Source organism: Cannabis sativa, unplaced genomic scaffold (genome assembly GCF_029168945.1).
Source record: "Cannabis sativa cultivar Pink pepper isolate KNU-18-1 unplaced genomic scaffold, ASM2916894v1 Contig7, whole genome shotgun sequence".
Taxonomy (NCBI): Eukaryota; Viridiplantae; Streptophyta; class Magnoliopsida; order Rosales; family Cannabaceae; genus Cannabis; species Cannabis sativa.
This window is the reverse complement of record NW_026870043.1, coordinates 2,075,023-2,086,551: the sequence shown is the minus strand read 5'-3', so window position 1 is coordinate 2,086,551 and position 11,529 is coordinate 2,075,023.

The window sequence follows — 11,529 nt, the reverse complement described above, 5'->3', positions numbered from 1 at the left end:
TTTTATGCTTTAGAATTGTTCCTTAGGGTCTAAATAGCAGGTCTGGAAGTTTTGGTATTGTTTGGATTGGTATTGTTCGTTCCAGTCAGGTTGACCGGCACACCTGATTTTTGAATTGAGGTAAGATTAGTATAACAGTATGCATATATAGATTACATGTTTAGCGTGCATGTTAGGAAGCCTATTAGATTACATTAGATATGTATGTTGGCTTCGAACCATGAGACTGTGTCACATCGATATAGGCTAGAGTATGACTAGCAGCTGGAGTATGACAAGTTTGACCAAATATAGGTTGACACTGTATCACATCGGCATAGGCTAGAGTATGACTAGCAACTGGAGTATGACCAGTGTGCCGAGTATTGGCTGATACTTAGGTTGGTGGTTCCGTACTATTTGACGTATCACCTCGGTACAGGCTAGAGTATGACTAGCAGCTGGAGTATGACCAGTTTGACCGAGTATAGGCTGATACTGTAACACATCGGTACAGGCTAGAGTATGATTAGCAGTTGGAGTATGACCAGTTCGACCGAGTATAGGCTGTTACTTGTCAATAATACCGTCCCTACGAACGTTCAGGACCCAGTATCGTGTTGGACACGACAGTTAGGGTTATGGTCAGGGGTATGGGCGTCTGATCTTGACTCGGGATTTATGTATGATTATTTTTATGCTTTTCTTACTGAGTCTGTCGACTCACAGTGCTATGTTTATGTGTAGGTAAGGGCAAGGCTAAGGCTGATGGACCGTGAGATCGAGCCGATGAAGATTGTACATGTCGGGGCGGTTAGGCCTGGAGCGTACGATCCTCGGGACAGCAAGGCTATTTTTGTAATTAGTCGCTAGGCGACAAGTATTTTGTATAGATAGTAAACTTTTGTAAAAGGTTTGGTAATCGGGATCCCGAATATTTTGTATAAATATTTGACAAGTTTAATTAAAAAGCAAAAATTTTAATTAATCATGTTTTCCATAAACCTTGTTGATTAGCAACGAGCTGCAGAGTATGTTTGAAAATCACGTAATACGCCTATGCTAGTTAGGGTGTTACACCTGCGGCATTTATGGATTTGATGAATAGAGTATTCAAGGATTTTCTCGATATCTGTGTAATTGTGTTTATCGACGACATCCTTATGTACTCTCAATCAGAAGGGGAGCATGAGTTACATCTTCAAATGGTTTTGCAACGGCTTCGGGAACACAAGCTTTACGCCAAATTCAAGAAATGTGAATTCTGGCTATCTTTGGTGTCCTTCTTAGGGCACATTGTTAGAAAAGATGGGATCAAGGTGGATCCCTTGAAAATAGAATCTGTCAGGGATGGGCCGAGACCGAAGACAGTGACAGAAATTAGAAGCTTCTTGGGTTTAGCCGGGTATTATCGTAGGTTCGTGGAAGGGTTTTCTAAGATCTCAACACGCTTAACTGAATTTACAAAGAAGAATCAGCGGTTTGTCTGGTCATATAAGTGCAAAGCTAGTTTTCAGGAGCTGAAACAGAGGTTGATTACAACTCCAGTGCTAGCTTTGCCCTCAGACAAAGAGAAGTTCGTAGTTTATTGCGATGCATCCAGACAGGGTCTGGGGTGTGTGCTGATGCAAGCCGATCGGGTTATCGCTTATGCCTCCCGTCAGTTAAAGGATTATGAACAGCGATACCCGACTCATGATCTAGAGTTGGCCGCGGTGGTTTTTGCATCGAAGATCTGGCGGCATTACCTTTATGGAGAAAGGTGTGAAATCTATACCGACCATAAAAGTCTCAAGTATTTCTTTACTCAGAAAGATTTAAATATGAGACAGAGGCATTGGTCGGAACTAGTGAAAGATTACGACTGTGAGTATCACCCGGGCAAGGCCAATGTGGTGGCCGATGCCCTGAGCAGGAAGGGTCCCGGGCAAGTAGCTAGCTTGATTCAGATCTCACTTCAGTTAGCAGAGGACATGGTTAGATCCAGCATTGAGTTTGTGGTAGGTCAGCTTCACAACTTGACGCTGCAATCTGATCTGTTGGAAAGAATTAAAACTGCTCAGATGACTGATCCAGAGTTAGTGAAAATCAGAGATGAGGTTTCGGCTGGTCAAGCCAGGGATTTCTCAGTATCAGACAACGGGATGCTTCTGGATAAAGCTAGGGTTTGTCTTCCGAGTAGTGTGGAACTTAGGAATGAGATCTTTGAGGAGGCTCATTCTACCCCTTATTCTCTGCATCCCGACACCACCAAGATGTACCAAGATCTTTAACCGTACTTCTGGTGGAGCGATATGAAGAAGAGTTTGGTAGAATTCGTATCGAGATGCCTCACTTGTCAGTAGATTAAGGCTGAACATCAGAGACCAGCAGGGTTGTTGCAACTTTTAACCCTACTTGAATGGAAGTGGAAAGACATCGCGATGGATTTTGTGGTTGGGTTACCTAGAACCACGGGCTTATTCGATTCCATCTGGGTAGTGGTGGATCGATTCACGAAATCTGCTCATTTTTGCCTGTTAGAACAACCTTTTCAGTGGATCAGTTAGCAGAATTGTATGTTAGAGAGATTGTAAGACTTCACGGGGTACCGAAGTCTATAGTTTCGGATAGAGATCCAAAGTTCACCTCCAAGTTTTGGCAGAGTTTGCAACAAGCAATGGGTACAAAACTTAAATTTAGTATAGCATTCCATCCTCAGACAGATGGGCAGTCCGAAAGGAAAATTTAGATATTGGAGGACATGTTACGAGCCTGTGTTATGGATTTTGAAGGCTCTTGGAATAAATATCTACCGTTGATAGAATTTTCTTACAACAATAGTTACCAGAGTATGATAGGGATGGCTTGTTGGAAATTATTTTACTAGGATCTTAGATCTACTCACAAGTATGTTTATTAACATCCTAAATAAGAACTTTCTAAAACGATAAATTAAACACATATAAAGTTTAAGAAACCTTACATTGGGTGCAGCAGAATTAAATGACTCCTTCCGTTCAGATCTCTAACCCTTGAATCCTTTCTGTAGCAGAGTATTATCAAGATCTGAACCTGGATCTTCTTCTCTGAATCCTTGATGCTGAATCTCCTTTGCTGATGATCTTTCTTCACGATCTTCCTCACTATGATTGAGGTATTGCTTGATGTGTGTGGGCACTACTCTAATCACTAAGGTAATTTCAAAATTCAAAGGAAGAAGCAAGAGAGAGAGTGGCGGCTAGAGAAGAGAGAGTGGAGGCTAGGTTTTTCTGATTCAGAAAGTGTGATTTTCCTGAAGCCTTCACTATCTATTTATAGCATTCCACTAGGGTTAGATTTGAATTATATGGCATTAAAATAATGAAAAAAAATCAACTTTAAAAGCTACAATAGGCGGCCGGCCATGGCTTTAGTGGACTGGGCCTTGCTTTTTGCAATTTTGCAATTTTAACACCTTTTGTAATTCAATTTTGCAAATTTTGATTTTCTCAAAAATGCCAATTTCCTAATTCAATCATTTAAATGCCAATTCTAACTATTTAATAACCATAAATAATTATTAAATAATATTGTCATTTATCATATTTATTAATTGAACCATACAAAGTATCATAATTAACAAATATGCCCCTATTAACTCTTTCTTTACAATTTCGCCCTTACTTAGTGAAGATTTCACAAATAGACATAGTCTAATTTGTGAATTATAATTAATTAATCAAAATCAATTACATGAGTCTTACAAGCAATATTATCTCAACTAGTGGGGGGACCATGGGTCTATATAACCGAGCTTCCAATAAGTAGATCAAGAATTTAGCACTAAAATTCACTAACTTATTAATTCTTCGTTGAATCCACGCATAGAACTTAGAATTGCACTCTCAATATATAGAATGCTCTATATGTTCCACCATATAGACACATCATTAGTTATCCATTGTTATAATCCTAATGTGATCAATGATCCTCTATATGAATGATCTACACAGTAAAGGGATTAAATTACCGTAACACCCTACTATGTATTTTATCCTTAAAACACTTGACCCCGTATAAATGATATTTCAGCTTATGTGAAATGAGATCTCCACCATTTATTTTCGTTTGGTCAAGCTCGAAGGAGATCATCCTTTGCTTACTATTCGCCAGGTAGAAGCTATAGATTCCATGTTTATGCTAGCGCTCCCACTCAATTGCACTACCGTGTTCCCAAAAAGTATGTATCACCCTGACCTAAAAGTAGGCTTAACGAACAATTCAAAGGAACACGAATAGCCTTTCAAGATTGAGCCTAATCATAACAGGATTAAGATCATTTGATCTAGGATCAACTTGGCGATATTGACTTGAATAGATTTTACGGTAAGTTTAATTAAATCTAAGTCAAAGTTCAATATCAGTCCCTTCCGATGCATAGTCCATGCATCCAACCTGAGCTTTACTTTAACCAATGTTCTGGAAAGAACATAGTATTTCTCCAAATAAAAGTAAACTCTTGTTGTAGATTATCATATCAGTAAAACCCTGAGTCTGATAAATCTAGGAAACTTTATTCACATAGTCATGTTTACTTTCCAATGTGATGACAGGACAATAAACATGATCAAGTATGTGAAAAGGGTTTAAGATGAATTTATAAATCAATTAGACAAGCAATTGATAAAGTGAGCCAAAACATACACAAATGAATGAAAAATACTTCTGTTTCTTTATTGATGTTGAATAAAATAGATTACATTGAAATGGAGTTTTATTTAGGGCATAAAACCTAACAAACTCCCACTTGCACTAATATAAAACTAATTAGTACATATCAATTAATTCTAAATTCTGACGGTGCTTTTCAAAGGCTGTCACGGCCAAGACTTTGGTAAATGGATCGACGGTGTTGTCCTCTCGTGTCAACTTTCTCAACTAGTACATCCCCTCTTGCCACGTATTCTCCGATAATGTGATACTTCCTTTCAATGTGTTTGCTTCTCTTGTGGCTTCGAGGTTCTTTACCGTTTGCTATTGCTCCATTGTTATCACGAGTAGTACCGAGGCTTTTCCATTCCAGAACAACTCCTATGCTTTGGTGAAGAACTTTCTTAGCCGGACAAGTTCTTTAGCAGACTTCGGCTGCTTGCTATGTATTCGGCTTCCATAGTTGAGTCCGATATCGAGGTTTGTTTAGCACTTCTCCAAACCATCGCTCCACCCCCAAGAGTAAACACCATCCCGGATGTAGATTTCCCGTCTTCAAGACTTGCTCGGAAATCCGAATCGGTGTAGCCTATGGGATTTAAAGCACCACCCTTGTAGACTAACACAAGATTCCTTGTACTCTTTAAGTATTTCAGAATATACTTAATCGCATTCCAATGTTCTTGTCTGGATTAGACCGATACTGCTCACGATTCCAACGGCATAACGTATGTCGGGTCTAGTGCACAACATTGCATACATTAGACTTCCAACTGCAGAGGCATAGGGAATATTTGCCATGTCCTCTATCTCTTAAGGATCAGTCGGTGACTGTTCCTTAGATAGACGAATACCAAATCTAGAGGGCATGTTTGCCCCATTGGCATTGTTCATGAAGAATCTCTCTAAGACTTTGTCTATGTAGGTACATTTGAGAGAGAGCAAGAGATCTGTTCTTCCGGTTTCTGATAATCTGAATACCAAGAACATAGGCTGCTTCACCCAAATCTTTCATTTCGAATTGAGTGTTGAGCCATTCCTTAATGTGAGTCATTTTCTTGACATTGTTTCCAATGATCAAAATGTCATCAACATAAAGGACCAGGAATACTACTATTTGGTCTTCCTTGAGTTGGTAAACACCAGGTTCATCTTCATTCTGAAGAAAGCCGTAGGTCTTGATGATTTCATCAAACCTCTTGTTCCATGAGCGAGAAGCTTGCTTAAGTCCATAGATAGACCTGTTTAACTTGCAAACTTTCTTTTCCTGCCCAGGAAGAACATAACCTTCTGGTTGCTCCATATAGATGGTTTCTTCAAGTACCCCATTAAGGAAGGCAGTCTTGACATCCATTTGCCAGATTTCATAATCGAAAGCACCAGCTATGGAGAGAAGAATTCGGATGGATTTGAGCATGGCAACAGGACTAAAAGTTTCCTCATAGTCCACGCCTTCTCTTTGGGTATAACCCTTGGCTACTAGTCTAGCTTTAAAAGTTTCGACTTCGCCTCCAACTCCTCTTTTCTTCTTGTAAACCCACTTGCATCCTATCGGATGATAGTCGTCAGGTGCATCTACATATTCCCAGACTTTCTTCTTTTTCATGGAATCCATTTCTGAATCCATGCCGGCTGACCATCGTTTCTGTTGCGGACTAGCCATTGCCTGTTTATAGGTTAATGGATCGTCATCAATACCATCACCTACGACCATATTGATTTCACCATCCAAGCCATAACGAGCAGGTTTTGTTGAAACCCTCCCACTACGACGAGGTACAGTTGTCTTCTGAACAGAAACTTTAGTAGTAGATTTCTCAGTTTGTTCAACTGAGGGAGTGGGATCGTCTCCTTCACGAGTGGAAGAGGACGGAACATTGGAAGGACTTATATCTGATAGCAATTCCTCTAGAACAACTTTACTTTTCGGTTTGTAGTCTTTAATATAGTTCTCTTCAAGGAAAGTAGCATTTGTAGAAACAAACACTTTATTATCCTTGTGACTATAAAATAGTCCACCCCTAGTCTCTTTAGAATTTCCGACAAACATGCATACTTTGGTACGTGATTCAAGTTTGCCTTCTTTCTTTCTTAAGACATGAGCAGGGCACCCCTAAATTCTGTAATGGCGTAAACTAGGTGTTCGACCATTCCAAAGTTCGACGGGTGTCTTAGGGACTGCTTTAGATGGAACAACATTTAGAATGTCATTTGCCATTTGTATAGCATATCCCCAGAAGGACGTAGACAGAGTTGAATAACTCAGCATAGACCTAACCATTTCCAAAAGAGTGCAATTTCTTCTTTCTGCAACTCCATTTTGTTGTGGAGTAGCTGGGGCAGTGTATTGGGATTCAATTCCAAGTTCAATTAAATGATCTTTGAACTGCATATCCATATATTCTCCACCCCTATCAGTTCGCAAGATCTTTAATGATTTACCAAATTGATTTTGGGCCAAAGCATGAAACTCCTGAAACTTTTCAAACGTTTCAGATTTCTTTTGCATTAGGTAAAGAAAACTATATCTAGAGAAATCGTCAATGAAAGTGACAAAATACTCATAACCACCTCGGGCTTTGACATTCAAAGGTCCGCAGACGTCGGAATGCACTAACCCTAGAGGGATTTTGGCACGCTCTCCCTTTGCAGAGAAAGAACGTTTAGTCATTTTTCCTTCTAGGCAGGACTCGCATACTGGCAGTTTACCTAAGACGACATTTTTCAATGGACCGTCTTTGGTAAGCCTATTGAGTCTATCAAAGCCTATATGACCTAAACGTAAATGCCATAGATAAGTTTGATCATCATTATCAATCTCTTTTCTTTTTAGGTTTCTAGGTCTAGCTACACTGAAAAGTTCACTATTTAGTGAGATTTGAGTACTCGGTCTTAAAACATAAAGCCCTTGTTCCATTATAGCAACACATATTTGAAATCCATTACGAGAAATTGAACAATTTGTACTCGAAAAATTCAATATATAAGATTGTGTTTGCAAACATGAGACACTAATCAAGTTTCTACTAAAGTTTGGAATAAATAAAACATTTTCTAAAATTAAAAATCTTTGTTGAAACTTGATGCAGGCTTTTCCTCTAGCTTTGACCGATACTAATTCGCCATTGCCAACTTTAAGCTGTAACTCTCCTGGAAGCAGATTTTCCCAAGTTTCAAGCAGCTGCAGTGAAGAACATACATGGTTAGTAGACCCAGAATCAACAATCCAGATGGATTTGTCGTTCTCTAAAACACATGATTCAAAGACAAAAGCATTACCTTCGTTTGAATTGTTTAGAAGCCTGGGACATCGTTCTTCATGATGACCCTTTCCCTTACAATTCGAACATAGAAGATTATGTCTGATAATTGTCTTTGAAGAAGCAGCCTTGCTAGATCCTTCATACCTAGTCCTTTTCCTTCGATTATTGATTGCAAACCCAGGGGGACCCATTGCAATCAAGTTCCGTTCATGGGCTCGTAATTCTGCTTCGAGCTTGTCCATGTCGGAGGAGTTAGAATTGTTGATCATGTATGAGATAACAAATTCATTATACTCCGAAGGAAGACTATTAAGGATAAGTTGGACCCATTGTTCTCTTGATAAATCAATTCCTAGTAGATTTTCCTTTTGGAACTTCAGATTCATCATCAATAGGTGCGAGTTAATGCAACTACCAGGATGCATTTTCACACTATAGAGTTCTTTTGCTAATATATTAACTAAGAGAGGATCGGGGTGAGGGTTATTCATAATGACACTACAACACATCAATAAAACAGAAGTAAGGTTTTGGCTCATAAATTCATACACAATTTAGAAAATAACAAGTAATGCAATATGTTATAGAAATACTAAATCTAACATAGTTTATTTTCCAAGGTATTTCAACAAACTGATACAGTGTCCCGTTTAGGCGAGAGTCAAAGCATCATCCATTGAATAGAGTTGTCAGCTCATCTAAAATGATAACCATTCTAGCAACCTTTTATTCGATCAAGATTGGAATTCAGCGTTGTCCCATTTAGGCGAGAGTCAAGGCAATTCTATCTTATGAGCTTCCACCATTGTTTCATAATTTGCAAGTCAAGTATGGTCGCCACAATTAGGTTGATCTATACCATACAAAACACTTACAAATTACTTATCATGTGAGGTTAAACGGTGCGAAATTGCTAATGAACGTTCCTCCATTAGGGAGGATTACTCACTAAAACAAACGCGGTGTAAAACCCACAATGGAGATCGAATGTCTCTTGATTATAAGCTCATTATTTTAAAAATATTATATGTATTGTGTATAATCATTTAATTCGATATTATAATAATGAAAAATTACAAACTAAAGTTGGTTTAAATAAAAAATCCACTTTAATTAATTTTCAATTATTATTTAAATTCAAAAAATAAATTTGAATATAAAATAGAACAAATTTGAAAATATCTTGTTTAAGTTGTTTTAGAAGAATCTAAAAAATCAACTTAAATATCTTTCAAATCAGATTTAATTAAATTTAAAAAATTAAGTTGTAACCACTTAATTTGAAGATATTTCATTTTAAGTTAATATTTGAAAAGATATTAACCTAAAAAATATCTAAAGAATCTTAATAACCAATGCCTCAAATTCCTCAACTTAATTTTGAAATTTTGAATTCAAAAGATATTCAGATTTAAGTTGGTTAGTTGTAGATAACTAAATATCAACTTAAATGGGAATATTTAATGAAAAATTTAAATTAAGCTACAGAAAGAATCTAGATGGTTATAATTCTATATTTAATTAAATACAAGAAAATACATATAGTTTAGCTTAGAATATAAAATTCTTTAAACTATGATTTTCTAAATTAATTTCAAAATAAATGAAATTAATTATGTTGCTAATCAATTTAATTAGGTTAAACTAGTGTAATTAACCTAGTACAGTCATTCAAATCAGGCAAATGGGCCTTCACAATTGGGGTGGTTTGTGTGAGGGGGTGCTGGCTTCAGTATGTCGTACCCACTTTTATGGCTCCCAACTCTCACACAAGGCCCAAAAGAGAGGAATTTAACCTTAATAAGAACAACTGTTATTAATTGAATAGGCCCAAAAAACTAAATGGGCCTAAATAAATTCTATCAAGAACTATGATAATTTATTTTAGCAACATTAACCTATATGCATCTATAATAAAATTAAACACATAGGCTCACACAGGCACACTTTGGATGGGTCCTATCATGTTGCTAGGTCATACACAGATGAAAGAAGATTGTAAATTATACCTGTTACAAATTATTATCTTGACCAAGGGAGCCATCAGATCATTAGATCTGGCAAAAAGTAACCATGGCTATTTGCAATCAAGTAATAATAGGTTTTGAAAACTTACACACAAGTCAAAACACATACTCCTGCAACAAGGTTAGTTGGATAGTTGGATGTAGGATTTATTTAATTTTAAATTAAATATTTAATTTCGAAAATAATTAAATAAAAAAAAATTTCGTAAATTTAAAAAAAAAAATTGAAAAAATCGAAATTTTAAATAAAAATTTAAAATTAAACCTACAATTTTTGAAAAATTAGGTTTCAACCAACCTAAATATCATTTCAAAAATTTGCTAACTACTTTTCAGTTTTAAATGTTATTTTATAAATAAAAATTAAATAAAAAATTAGAAAAGATAAATAAATATCTTTTTCAAATTTTAAATGTTATTTAAATAAATAAAATAACAAAATTTAAAAAATTAGCAAAATATCTTATTTTAAATTTAAAATAAGATAAGATATAATCAAATTTTAAAATAAGATAGATATTTTAAGCAATAGATACTAATTCTATTCAAATTCAAATTACACTAATATCTTGAATTAAATTTAAAAAATATTAAATTAATTCAAAATGATAATTAGAATTGAATTAGGAATAGTAATAGTATAAATACAAAACTATACAAAAAATTGGAAGTTAATTCCATGAAAAAGCATGAAAAATCGAAGAAAAACGAAAAAATTGTGAACTGTACGGACAGATTTGCGATCGCAGGAAAATATCAAGATGTACCGATTTTTTTCAAATCTTTAAAAAATCATAACTAATTCAAATAAAATCCAAATTAAGTTCTGTAAAAGGCTAACTTGCTTAATTTTTTCCATACTATCCAATAAAAATAATTCCAGAGATAAAATCGCAATTATTTTTCACGAAAATTTTACAAACATCAATCAATCATCAAATAACACTCAATACAACATGATACCATCCAAAGAACATACAAACAATCATTTTAAAGTCAAAATTTCTTGCAAGTAAATCAATTACCATGGCTCTGAGGCCAGTTGTTGGAAATTATTTTACCAGGATCTTAGATCTACTCACAAGTATGTTTATTAACATCCTAAATAAGAACTTTCTAAAACGATAAATTAAACACATATAAAGTTTAAGAAACCTTACATTGGGTGCAGCGGAATTAAATGACTCCTTCTGTTCAGATCTCTAACCCTTGAATCCTTTTTGTAGCAGAGTATTATCAAGATCTGAACCTGGATCTTCTTCTCTGAATCCTTGATGCTGAATCTCCTTTGCTGATGATCTTTCTTCACGATCTTCCTCACTATGATTGAGGTATTGCTTGATGTGTGTGGGCACTACTCTAATCACTAAGGTAATTTCGAAATTCAAAGGAAGAAGCAAGAGAGAGAGTGGCGGCTAGAGAAGAGAGAGTGGAGGCTAGGTTTTTCTGATTCAGAAAGTGTGATTTTCCTGAAGCCTTCACTATCTATTTATAGCATTCCACTAGGGTTAGATTTGAATTATATGGCATTAAAATAATGAAAAAATCAACTTAAAAAGCTACAATAGGTGGCCGGCCATGGCTTTAGT